This window comes from Aulostomus chinensis, chromosome 24, assembly GCF_037954235.1.
Source record: "Aulostomus chinensis isolate RoL2024-O1b breed Wild chromosome 24, RoL_Achi_v1.0, whole genome shotgun sequence".
NCBI lineage: Eukaryota > Metazoa > Chordata > Actinopteri > Syngnathiformes > Aulostomidae > Aulostomus > Aulostomus chinensis.
In genome coordinates, this window is record NC_141343.1 from 2,338,777 (window position 1) to 2,352,494 (window position 13,718).

The 13,718-nt window shown below is 46.4% G+C and overlaps 1 long non-coding RNA gene across 1 annotated transcript; it reads left to right on the forward strand.

Annotated features, from left to right (window-relative positions):
* Positions 1–7,645: 7,645 nt before the first annotated feature.
* Positions 7,646–12,784, forward strand: LOC147238369 (uncharacterized). Its single transcript, XR_015111790.1, has 9 exons — positions 7,646–9,015; positions 9,285–9,391; positions 9,502–9,861; positions 10,127–10,235; positions 10,346–10,707; positions 10,977–11,085; positions 11,196–11,557; positions 11,827–11,937; positions 12,048–12,784. It is a non-coding gene; the product is annotated as an uncharacterized LOC147238369 (long non-coding RNA).
* The last annotated feature ends 934 nt before the right edge of the window (positions 12,785–13,718 follow it).

Sequence of the window (13,718 nt, forward strand, 5' to 3'; positions counted from 1 at the left end):
GGGCCGCCGCGCCGAAGTTTTATGGTTTTTAATTGGTTTTGGGTGATTTTTATTCCAGTTTTCGGGTGTCTGTTCCCCACACAACTGCAGCCCCCATAGCCCCACCCTTCCCACACCACCCCTGGAAATGCTTTGAAAACTTCTTTTTACAGTAACTGCCCACTACAGTGCTGACAGCAGGGAACAGGCAGACATGCAGACATGAAACAACAGGTCATCAGTGTCACTCAATGATTTCTTCTTCCTGTAGGTCCTCACTGGCAGACTCCTCAGAGACAGTCTCTCCCTGGAACTCACTCTCATCAAGGAGTGGCTCTGAGTCTGAATCTTCCGGGGGTCTAATTTTGCTCACTTTTTCTCCTGCTTCTTCAACTCTGTCACATTGTCGCTTAAACATGTCACTTATTTTACGTTGCATTGTGCCAAAGCAGGTAGCCAGCAGCCTAGGTCTTTGATTTTGCCCTCCGTTCTGTTTTCTTTCTCTTTTTTTCGTTCCGTGAAAGCAGAACACGTGTGGTTTGAACCAATCAAAACTAACGATGCTGGTAACGTTCAGAGTTCAGAGTGAAACCGCCTTCAGACGTTGTTTTCTTTAATTAATATGGATTTTGACAGCTCCCTTCTCCTCCTTTTTTTTAACGGAACGCCGTGCCGGGCATGAATATTTTACTGGAACTGCGTTCCGGCTCACTTTCACCCCTGCTCTTATCTAAATTATGTTCTAAATATATATTCACGTACAGGAAACTGGCTGGTGCCTTTAATATCAGTGCCCTCATCCATCACGGTGGAGCCGTATGTGAAACCAGTGGCTCAGCAGAAGCTCTGTTGGAATCCCCTTTGGTAACAGGACACCCACAGGACTCATCCAGGACACCAGATCCTACCATAGATGCAGGTGGTGCTGTGGTCGTCGCAGGCTGCAGCACAGGTATGACACAGGTGCCACACAGCGCTGGAGAAGCACCGCTGGAATGTGCATGTGGTTGCTGTTGGACCACAGGTAGCAACTCATAATGTAGTCACGGCTCATGAAGAGCGCATGACGTAATAACGTCTTTACGCATGATGTAATAATGTAGCAACTGATCACATTATGAGTCCAACTATGTAGCGACTCGTGATGTCATAACAGCTCATGATGTAACAATGGCTGCTACTGTGAGAAAAGTGCTGCAGTATCACCGTTTCAAAGACATGCAAATGTGGACGAGGCTGATTGGATGTTCTAAATTGACCATAGGCGTGGCTGCGAGTGTGCAATGGACTGGTGACCTGTCCAGGGTGAACCCCACCTCTCACCCGAAAGCTGCTGGGATAGGCTCCACCCCCCACGACCCTCAACAGGATCGGCGGAAGAAAATGGATGGATGAATGTAAAATGCTCTCAAACTACATTGTGACGGCCTTTTGTATAGCAGGGCCTGGCGTGTGTGTGTGTGTGTGTGTGTGTGTGTGTGTGTGTGTGTGTGTGTGTGTGTGTGTGTGTTTTGTTTGTCTTGCAGGTATCCTGCTGGTAGGCCACTGGTGCCACTGGGAGCACCTGTCCCGTCTCCCAGTGGAGTATTGAAGAACCGTCCTCTCAGCACTTCTGGTCCTTCTCTCTTGATCCTGACATGTTTCTGTTTGGTTGGCTTGGGCCTACTTACTAGGTGAGGGTTGCTCCATCCAACACTCCACACTCACTGTCCTCCACTCATCCATCCACAGACACACTGATGATACTGACTGACACACCTCATACCTTGAAGACATTTATGTTGCTGCTCACTTCTTCAATAAATTAATTTCCTTTTTTGATCCACTACTTTGTATCTCCACTTTTTGTCATGGCTTATGAGCCGGGTCGTGACAAAGTGAACTCCAGTCCCCCTCCCTGTTCCCTAATCCAGCCTGTTACTGTAGCGCCACCTATGTCCAAATCCTAGTCCAACACAGGCCTCTGCCTGTCAGTGAATTCTCAGTAGTCTGTGCGCAGGTGTGGTCGTTATGGACTTGATGCTCCAGCAGGTTTTGCAGACATTTTGTGATTCTGCTTCCATCCAGACAGACAATCAGGGAGGTGAAAGCGCGACCTTTCACCCTGCAGGAATGGCAGTGGTAAAAAATGGTGATGATGCAGCACTTTTCTCACAGTAGCAGCCATTGCTACATTATGAGCCGTTATTACACGATGAGTGGCAACATAGTTGGGCTCATAATGTAATAAATTGTTACATTATGAGCAAAGATGTCATTATGTTATGCGCTAATGATTTTATGACATTATGAGCCGTTATTACACGATGAACTTTTGTTCCATTGAAGTTGTTACATTCTGAGTTTCAACAGCACACTAGAATGTTGTAGTATCAGACACATCAGAGCGAATTTGCCTGGGAATAAGAGGTTGGTGCTGGCTCTGGTAATTCTGTGGAGGCGACCAGAGAAGAAGAAGCCAGGACGATAAAGGAGGTGGGGAGTTTGAGCTCCTTGGGGAAGTGCAGCGTCACAACAATGGCCTCCAGGGTTCTTTCCCACTGAGCGAGGTGGAACATGAGGGGTAATGAAGCCTCAGTCTGTCAGCCAGCGATGAGAGGAGAACCAGACTCCAACCACCAGCGGGACGCTACCGTGAGCAAGCACAACGGAACATTCCAGCACAGTCCTGCTGCCGTTAGCCGCAGTTAGCTTCCAGCTAACGATGTATGGCTGGGTCTTCCTACATTCCACAGTCAACGTGAGTGACGCAGGAGGGAAAAACATCGTTGTGACGTAACTGACGTCATGTCCCGATGTCACCTCAGCATACAAACTTAGTCACGTTGTTTTTTGAGGAGCTCCATGTTTGTATCTGCTTCTACTGGGTGGCTGTTTGTGGCGTGAACCTGTATCGTTAGATTGTCTGTGCGTGATGCTTGTTGTTATTGACAATGTTGCTGTAAAACCGCTATCATTTAGTCATGAACGTCCATGATCTCCTTCCTGCAGCATACAAACTACTGGCAGAGCTGAGAACAAAGCAGTTGGCGCTTTTAAAATCGGTTCAACTGTGAGACGATAGTTCATGTTTTTCTTAAGATGCTATTTTTTAGTTGTTAGTCACAAGGGTTTAAGAGTGTTATTATTTTTCACAAATAAACGTTCGAAGAAATAAAGGTTCTTGTGATCACACGTGAAAAAAATATCTACGTTCTTGATGACCATGTGTGTTGCATTGGAATCAAACACAAAATGTCATCATGGATTTGTCCAAGTTGACATGATGGACGAGAAACCACTGGTTCAGGAACAAAATGCTAAGAAACCCACTGACTTCATTTGCCTCCACTCCCATCAGACTCACAGCCCTGTTGTTTGAAGGGCAGAGCAACGTGGTATCACAGCATCAGAGATTCAAAAATTCTTACATTCACCTGTCTGTCAAACTGGCTGTCAGCTCTGAATCCCGGCTGTGATGCTGCCATCCTTACTTTAATCTAGAAATTCTCACTGTTATCTTAGAATCCTGTCTATGATCTCGCAAAATGAAAGAATGACACAAGAAAAGAAGGAACTATCGGCAAGGATACAAGATTGAAGACCACTATTTGTCATGGACACACGTTTTTTTTAATATATAGTTGAAAATTAATGTGGTGCAAAAAAATACATATAGTTAAGTTATTTATAATTCTATGAGTGACCTGGAACCCTGTGAGAAAGCCAGTACCTAGTAAATCACGACAGGGATTGAATGATTTAACTATGTGGATGCACTAGACCTTGATTATTGTTTGTTTCAGCTCAGGTTCCTGCATCCTGGCGATCAGCTGTTTCAGCTTGCTGGTGGCCAGGATGTTTCTTTTCTAGATGCCCTAAGGAGGATGCTCCAGCTGAGACTGCCTCAAGAAGAACTCCATGTGAGGTGCTTGAACACCCTTTTAGTTGTCTGAGCCCCTGGAGCCCCCTGAGAACACCAGCACCTGGTAAGTCACTACCAGTATTTCATGATTTAACTTGTTCTTCGTCAGTGTTCTCCAGTTCATCTGAAGTTACTTTATGGATGTGATAGTCACTCAATTGACAGAAGCCTTTACTGTCCTCCAGTCTGAGGATGTCAAGTTAGAACAGTTATCTGATAGAGAAGCTCTTCTTGAGTTCTCAAATTTATTGATGGAAGTGAATCTAGAAGTCATGGGTCAAAAATCTTCATGTGAAGAGTCACTGTGACTTAACCTCTGTTTGTATCTTCAGATCAGGTTCATGATGAACCTTCAGAGTCCTGTTGCCCAAATTCTGCTCGTCCTTGGCCTCCATACCCAGTCTTTTTTAGTAAAAGACTTTGAATCTGGAACTGAAAGGTAACGACCGCCTCTGCAGAAATATAACTTAGCTCCACAACCCTGTGGGCTTTGTTCAACCGCAGACAATTAAAAGAGTCGATTAGCGTGTGTGTTAAATGTGTCTGCAGGAAGCAGATATGTGTCTGACGCAGACGAGGATTCAGCCGGTGGAGACGAGGACGTTCCTGCTCAGCTCTCGTTGTCGGCTGCTCTTGTTAAGTATCCAGTCTTTTTCTGAAGCTCACATACTCTGGAGGTAGTTGAGGATGCACCAGACCTTGATTATTGTTTGTTTCAGCTCAACAAGGTCAGGTTCCTGCATCCTGGTGATCAGCTGTTTCAGCTTGCTTGTGGCCAGGATGTTTTTTTACGAAATGCCCTAAGGAGGATGCTCCAGCTGAAACTACTTCAAGAAGAACTCCATGTGAGATTCTTGAACCCCCTTTTTGTTTTCTGAGCCCCTGGAGCCCCCTGAGAACACCAGCACCTGGTAAGTCACTACTAACAAGTTAAATCATGAAATCCTGCTAGTCAATGTTCTCCAGTTCATCTGAAGTTACTTTATGGATGTGATAGTCACTCAATTGACAGAAGCCTTTATTGTCCTCCAGTCTGAGGATGTCAAGTTAGAACAATTATCTGATAGAGAAGCTCTTGTTGAGGTCTCAAATTTATTGATGGAAGTGAATCTAGAAGTCATGGTTCAAAAGTCCTCCATGTGAAGAGTCACTGTGACTTAACCTCTGTTTGTATCTTCAGATCAGGTTCATGATGGACCTGCAGAGTCCTGTTAACCAAAATCTACTGGTGCTTGGCCTCCATACCCAGTCTTTCTTAGGAAAAGACTTTGACTGAATCTGGAACTGAAAGGTAACGACCGCCTCTGCAGAAATATAACTTAGCTCTACAACCCTGTGGGCTTTGTTCAAACGCAGACAATTAAAAGAGTCGATTAGCGTGTGTGTTAAATGTGTCTGCAGGAAGCAGATATGTGTCTGATACAGACGAGGATTCAGACGGTGGAGACGAGGACGTTCCTTCTCAGCTCCCGTTGTCGGCCTCTCTTGTTAAGTATCCAGTCTTTTTCTGAAGCACAGATACTCTGGAGGTAGTTGAGGATGCACCAGACCTTGATTATTGTTTTTTTTCAGCTCAGGTTCCTGCATCCTGGTGATCAGCTGTTCCAGCTTGCTGGTTGCCAGGATGTCTCTTTTCTAGATGCCCTAAGGAGGATGCTCCAGCTGAAACTGCCTCAAGAAGAACTCCATGTGAGGTGCTTAAACACCCTTTTAGTTCTCTGAGCCCCTGGAGCCCCCTGAGAATACCGGCACCTAGGAAGTCACTAGCAGGATTTCATGATTTAACTTGTTATTCGTCAATGTTCTCCAGTTCATCTGAAGTTACTTTATGGATGTGATAGTCACTCAATTGAGAGAATCCTTTACTGTCCTCCAGTCTGAGGATGTCAAGTTAGAACAATTATCTGATAGAGAAGCTCTTGTTGAGGTCTCAAATTTATTGATGGAAGTGAATCTTGAAGTCATGGGTCAAAAATCCTCCATGTGAAGAGTCACTGTGACTTAACCTCTGTTTGTATCTTCAGATCAGGTTTATGATGGACCTGCACAGTCCTGTTGCCCAAAATCTACTGGTGCTTGGCCTCCATACCCAGTCTTTCTTAGGAAAAGACTTTGACTGAATCTGGAACTGAAAGGTAACGACCGCCTCTGCAGAAATATAACTTAGCTCCACAACCCTGTGGGCTTTGTTCAACCGCAAAAAATTAAAAGAGTCGATTAGTGTGTGTGTTAAATGTGTCTGCAGGAAGCAGATATGTGTCTGACGCAGACAAGGATTCAGCCGGTGGAGACGAGGACGTTCTTGCTCGGCTCCCGCTGTCGGCTGCTCTTTTTTAGTATCCAGTCTTTTTCTGAAGCTCACATACTCTGGAGGTAGTTGAGGATGCACTAGACCTTGATTATTGTTTGTTTCAGCTCAGGTTCCTGCATCCTGGTGATCAGCTGTTCCAGCTTGCTGGTTGCCAGGATGTCTCTTTTCGAGATGCCCTAAGGAGGATTCTCCAGCTGAAACTGCCTCAAGAAGAACTCCATGTGAGGTGCTTGAACACCGTTTTAGTTGTCTGAGCCCCTGGAGCCCCCTGAGAACACCAGCACCTGGTAAGTCACTACCAGTATTTCATGATTTAACTTGTTCTTAGTCAAAGATCTCCAGTTCATCTGAAGTTGCTTTATGGATGTGATAGTCACACAATTGACAGAAGCCTTTACTGTCCTCCAGTCTGAGGATGTCAAGTTAGAACAGTTATCTGATAGAGAAGCTCTTGTTGAGGTCTCAAATTTATTGATGGAAGTGAATCTTGAAGTCATGGGTCAAAAGTCCTCCATGTGAAGAGTCACTGTGACTTAACCTCTGTTTGTATCTTCAGATCAGGTTCATGATGGACCTGCAGAGTCCTGTTGCCCAGATTCTGCTCATCCTTGGCCTCCATACCCAGTCTTTTTTAGTAAAAGACTTTGAATCTGGAACTGAAAGGTAACGACCGCCTCTGCAGAAATATAACTTAGCTCCACAACCCTGTGGGCTTTGTTCAACCGCAGACAATTAAAAGAGTCGATTAGCGTGTGTGTTAAATGTGTCTGCAGGAAGCAGATATGTGTCTGACGCAGACAAGGATTCAGCCGGTGGAGACGAGGACGTTCCTGCTCAGCTCCCGTTGTCGGCCTCTCTTGTTAAGTATCCAGTCTTTTTCTGAAGCACAGATACTCTGGAGGTAGTTGAGGATGCACCAGACCTTGATTATTGTTTGTTTCAGCTCAACAAGGTCAGGTTCCTGCATCCTGGTGATCAGCTGTTTCAGCTTGCTTGTGGCCAGGATGTTTTTTTACGAAATGCCCTAAGGAGGATGCTCCAGCTGAAACTACTTCAAGAAGAACTCCATGTGAGATTCTTGAACCCCCTTTAGTTTTCTGAGCCCCTGGAGCCCCCTGAGAACACCAGCACCTGGTAAGTCACTACTAACAAGTTAAATCATGAAATCCTGCTGGTCAATGTTCTCCAGTTCATCTGAAGTTACTTTATGGATGTGATAGTCACTCAATTGACAGAAGCCTTTATTGTCCTCCAGTCTGAGGATGTCAAGTTAGAACAATTATCTGATAGAGAAGCTCTTGTTGAGGTCTCAAATTTATTGATGGAAGTGAATCTAGAAGTCATGGTTCAAAAGTCCTCCATGTGAAGAGTCACTGTGACTTAACCTCTTGTTGTATCTTCAGATCAGGTTCATGATGGACCTGCAGAGTCCTGTTAACCAAAATCTACTGGTGCTTGGCCTCCATACCCAGTCTTTCTTAGGAAAAGACTTTGACTGAATCTGGAACTGAAAGGTAACGACCGCCTCTGCAGAAATATAACTTAGCTCTACAACCCTGTGGGCTTTGTTCAAACGCAGACAATTAAAAGAGTCGATTAGCGTGTGTGTTAAATGTGTCTGCAGGAAGCAGATATGTGTCTGATACAGACGAGGATTCAGACGGTGGAGACGAGGACGTTCCTTCTCAGCTCCCGTTGTCGGCCTCTCTTGTTAAGTATCCAGTCTTTTTCTGAAGCACAGATACTCTGGAGGTAGTTGAGGATGCACCAGACCTTGATTATTGTTTTTTTTCAGCTCAGGTTCCTGCATCCTGGTGATCAGCTGTTCCAGCTTGCTGGTTGCCAGGATGTCTCTTTTCTAGATGCCCTAAGGAGGATGCTCCAGCTGAAACTGCCTCAAGAAGAACTCCATGTGAGGTGCTTAAACACCCTTTTAGTTCTCTGAGCCCCTGGAGCCCCCTGAGAATACCGGCACCTAGGAAGTCACTAGCAGGATTTCATGATTTAACTTGTTATTCGTCAATGTTCTCCAGTTCATCTGAAGTTACTTTATGGATGTGATAGTCACTCAATTGAGAGAATCCTTTACTGTCCTCCAGTCTGAGGATGTCAAGTTAGAACAGTTATCTGATAGAGAAGCTCTTGTTGAGGTCTCAAATTTATTGATGGAAGTGAATCTTGAAGTCATGGGTCAAAAATCCTCCATGTGAAGAGTCACTGTGACTTAACCTCTGTTTGTATCTTCAGATCAGGTTTATGATGGACCTGCACAGTCCTGTTGCCCAAAATCTACTGGTGCTTGGCCTCCATACCCAGTCTTTCTTAGGAAAAGACTTTGACTGAATCTGGAACTGAAAGGTAACGACCGCCTCTGCAGAAATATAACTTAGCTCCACAACCCTGTGGGCTTTGTTCAACCGCAAAAAATTAAAAGAGTCGATTAGTGTGTGTGTTAAATGTGTCTGCAGGAAGCAGATATGTGTCTGACGCAGACAAGGATTCAGCCGGTGGAGACGAGGACGTTCTTGCTCGGCTCCCGCTGTCGGCTGCTCTTTTTTAGTATCCAGTCTTTTTCTGAAGCTCACATACTCTGGAGGTAGTTGAGGATGCACTAGACCTTGATTATTGTTTGTTTCAGCTCAGGTTCCTGCATCCTGGTGATCAGCTGTTCCAGCTTGCTGGTTGCCAGGATGTCTCTTTTCTAGATGCCCTAAGGAGGATTCTCCAGCTGAAACTGCCTCAAGAAGAACTCCATGTGAGGTGCTTTAACACCGTTTTAGTTGTCTGAGCCCCTGGAGCCCCCTGAGAACACCAGCACCTGGTAAGTCACTACCAGTATTTCATGATTTAACTTGTTCTTAGTCAAAGATCTCCAGTTCATCTGAAGTTGCTTTATGGATGTGATAGTCACACAATTGACAGAAGCCTTTACTGTCCTCCAGTCTGAGGATGTCAAGTTAGAACAGTTATCTGATAGAGAAGCTCTTGTTGAGGTCTCAAATTTATTGATGGAAGTGAATCTAGAAGTCATGGGTCAAAAGTCCTCCATGTGAAGAGTCACTGTGACTTAACCTCTGTTTGTATCTTCAGATCAGGTTCATGATGGACCTGCAGAGTCCTGTTGCCCAGATTCTGCTCATCCTTGGCCTCCATACCCAGTCTTTTTTAGTAAAAGACTTTGAATCTGGAACTGAAAGGTAACGACCGCCTCTGCAGAAATATAACTTAGCTCCACAACCCTGTGGGCTTTGTTTCACCGCAGACAATTAAAAGTGTCGATTAGCGTGTGTGTTAAATGTGTCTGCAGGAAGCAGATATGTGTCTGATGCAGACAAGGATTCAGCCGGTGGAGACGAGGACGTTCCTGCTCAGCTCTCGTTGTCGGCTGCTCTTGTTAAGTATCCAGTCTTTTTCTGAAGCACAGATACTCTGGAGGTAGTTGAGGATGCACCAGACCTTGATTATTGTTTGTTTCAGCTCAATAAGGTCAGGTTCCTGCATCCTGGTGATCAGCTGTTTCAGCTTGCTTGTGGCCAGGATGTTTATTTACTAAATGCCCTAAGGAGGATGCTCCAGCTGAAACTACTTCAAGAAGAACTCCATGTGAGGTGCTTGAACCCCTTTAGTTCTCTGAGCCCCTGGAGCCCCCTGAGAACACCAGCACCTGGTAAGTCACTACTAACAAGTTAAATCATGAAATCCTGCTAGTCAAAGTTCTCCAGTTCATCCGAAGTTACTTTATGGATGTGATAGTCACTCAATTGACAGAAGCCTTTATTGTCCTCCAGTCTGAGGATGTCAAGTTAGAACAGTTATCTGATAGAGAAGCTCTTGTTGAGGTCTCAAATTTATTGATGGAAGTGAATCTCGGAGTCATGGGTCAAAAGTCCTCCATGTGAAGAGTCACTGTGACTTAACCTGTGTATCTTCAGATCAGGTTCATGATGGACCTGCAGGGTCCGGTTGCCCAAAATCTACTGGTGCTTGGCCTCCATACCCAGTCTTTCTTAGGAAAAGACTGCAAGAATCTGGAACTGACAGGTAACGACCGCCTCTGCAGAAATATAACTTAGCTCCACAACCCTGTGGGCTTTGTTCAACCGCACACAATTAAAAGAGTCGATTAGCGTGTGTGTTAAATGTGTCTGCAGGAAGCAGATATGTGTCTGACGCAGACGAGGATTAAGACGGTGGAGACGAGGATGTTCCTGCTCAGCTCCCACTGTCGGCTGCTCTTGTTAAGTATCCAGTCTTTTTCTGAAACTCAGACACTCTGGAGGAAGTTGAGGATGCACCAGACCTTGATTATTGTTTGTTTCAGCTCAACAAGGTCAGGTTCCTGTATCGTGGTGATCAGCCTTTTCAGCTTGCTGGTGGCCAGGATGTTTCTTTTCGAGATGCCCTAAGGAGGATGCTCCAGCTGAAACTGCCTCAAGAGGAACTCCATGTGAGGTGCTTGATCACCCTTTTAGTTCTCTGAGCCCCTGGAGCCCCCAGAGAACACTTGCACCTGGTAAGTCACTAGCAGGATTTCATGTTTTAACTTGTTATTAGTCAATGATCTCCAGTTCATCTGAAGTTACTTCATGGATGTGATAGTCACTCAATTGACAGAAGCCTTTACTGTCCTCCAGTCTGAGGATGTCAAGTTAGAACAGTTATCTGATGGAGAAGCTCTTGTTGAGGTCTCAAATTTATTGATGGAAGTGAATCTAGAAGTCATGGGTCAAAAGTCCTCCATGTGAAGAGTCACTGTGACTTAACCTCTTGTTGTATCTTCAGATCAGCTTCATGATGGACCTGCAGAGTCCGGTTGCCCAAAATCTACTGGTGCTTGGCCTCCATACCCAGTCTTTCTTAGGAAAAGACTGCAAGAATCTGGAACTGACAGGTAACGACCGCCTCTGCAGAAATATAACTTAGCTCCACAACCCTGTGGGCTTTGTTCAACCGCACACAATTAAAAGAGTCGATTAGCGTGTGTGTTAAATGTGTCTGCAGGAAGCAGATATGTGTCTGACGCAGACGAGGATTAAGACGGTGGAGACGAGGACGTTCCTGCTCAGCTCCCGCTGTCGGCTGCTCTTGTTAAGTATCCAGTCTTTTTCTGAAACTCAGACACTCTGGAGGAAGTTGAGGATGCACCAGACCTTGATTATTGTTTGTTTCAGCTCAACAAGGTCAGGTTCCTGTATCGTGGTGATCAGCCTTTTCAGCTTGCTGGTGGCCAGGATGTTTCTTTTCTAGATGCCCTAAGGAGGATGCTCCAGCTGAAACTGCCTCAAGAGGAACTCCATGTGAGGTGCTTGATCACCCTTTTAGTTCTCTGAGCCCCTGGAGCCCCCTGAGAACACTTGCACCTGGTAAGTCACTAGCAGGATTTCATGTTTTAACTTGTTATTAGTCAATGATCTCCAGTTCATCTGAAGTTACTTCATGGATGTGATAGTCACTCAATTGACAGAAGCCTTTACTGTCCTCCAGTCTGAGGATGTCAAGTTAGAACAGTTATCTGATGGAGAAGCTCTTGTTGAGGTCTCAAATTTATTGATGGAAGTGAATCTAGAAGTCATGGGTCAAAAGTCCTCCATGTGAAGAGTCACTGTGACTTAACCTCTTGTTGTATCTTCAGATCAGCTTCATGATGGACCTGCAGAGTCCGGTTGCCCAAAATCTACTGGTGCTTGGCCTCCATACCCAGTCTTTCTTAGGAAAAGACTTTGACTGAATCTGGAACTGAAAGGTAACAACCGCCTCTGCAGAAATATAACTTAGCTCCACAACCCTGGGGGCTTTGTTCAACTGCAGACAATTAAAAGAGTCGATTAGCGTGTGTGTTAAATGTGTCTGCAGGTAGCAGATATGTGTCTGACGCAGACAAGGATTCAGCCGGTGGAGACAAGGACGTTCCTGCTCATATCCCGCTGTCAGCTGCTGCAGGAGTTGGCGTTGGCTTTGGGGGAGCTGTTCGGGCACAACACCGTAAAGTCCACTGCACGGATGAACAAAGCGGTGGTACTTCTTACTACGACGTTTCTAGAAGGTGGAGCAGGCGAACAGGTTGGTGGAAACGGGGATCACAGTGAATGGGTTTTTCGAACCGGTGCTGCCGCTGACGCAGCCTGCGACCCGGATCACCCTGTTCAACGTGCCGCCGTTCATAAGCGATAGTTTTCTGATCAGTGAGCTGTCCCGCCATAGGAAGGTGGTGTCTCCCATGAGAAAGGTGCTTTCTGGGTGCAAGTCACCATTTTCTAAACTAGTCATGTCTCATCGCAGACAGGTGTTCATGATATTAAACAACAGAGCCGAGGACTTTAACTTTCGCTTCATGGTGCCGGTGGACGGTGCCGGTGGACTACCCACTATTCGCCACCTCCTCCCTGTTAAAATGCTTCAGCTGTGGGGAGGAGGGAAACCTTGTCAGAGCCTGTCTGAATCGGGCCGCCTCGGTTGAGGCGGGGCCCACCCCGCAGGGCTTGGAGCCGGGGGCGGTGGCGGTGGCAGCCGCTGACAAACCTGTACCTGCGGCACAGCGTCGGACTCCCGCCACGGCACAGCGAAACGGAGCAGAAAGAGAGAGGCAGGTGGAGTGCAGCAAGCACAGGGAGGTGAGTGAGGAGGGGGGGAGTGAGACTGGGAAGATAGGTGACACGGGTGAGGTAGTGGGGGAGACAGGTTAGGTAGTGGAGATGTCAGGTGAGAGGGAGGGTAATGAGGTAGGTGAGGTGGTGGAGGAGACAGGTGATCTGGGTGCGACAGGTGAGATGAAAAGTGTTTTCGGTGAGACAGGTGAAGAGACAGGTGAGTTGGGTGCGACAGGTGAAGTGACAGGTGATTTTGGAGGTTGGAGTGATGGAGACCTGCGTGCCTGAGTGGACGCCCGTTCCTGTGAAGCGGCGCAGCAAACACGGAGGTGTGCTGAATGCTGTGACAGAGATAAAGAGAGAGAGTAAGGAGGAGAGACTGATGGACAGATGGGGACGTGAGCAGGTGGAGCTACGGGTGGCAGCTTGAGCCTCTTCAGGTCTGTAGCCTCCTACAGCAGCACCCGGGATCTGGGATGAGGGGAGCCTGAAGGCTCCGTAGAAGAAGAAGAGTTCGTAACACGTATGAGTACAGGAGGAGGAGAGAGAAGCCCAGTGCACCATGGGAGATCCCCTGGCAGTCGAAGCCTATAGCAGCACATCTAAGGGCCAGCCTAAGCAGTCCTGACTATAAGCCTGATCAAAAAGGAAGGTCTTAAGTCTGCTCTTAAAAGGTGGAGAGGGTGTCTGCAATCCTGGACCGAAACTGGGAGACGGTTCCACAGGAGGGGAGCCTGATAGCTGAAGGATCTGACTCCCTGTAATGCTCACCAAGAACAGCCCTACCATGAGTTCTGCTTCAATAAATGTATTCCTTTGTAAATGTTGACACTGCCAGAGAACCTTCTTGATGCTTCCTGAGATGATAGTGGGTGTTGCTGTTGGTGTGGAGAGCAGTGCAGTGACAGGTGTTCGGAATATTTGGACCATCGGATGC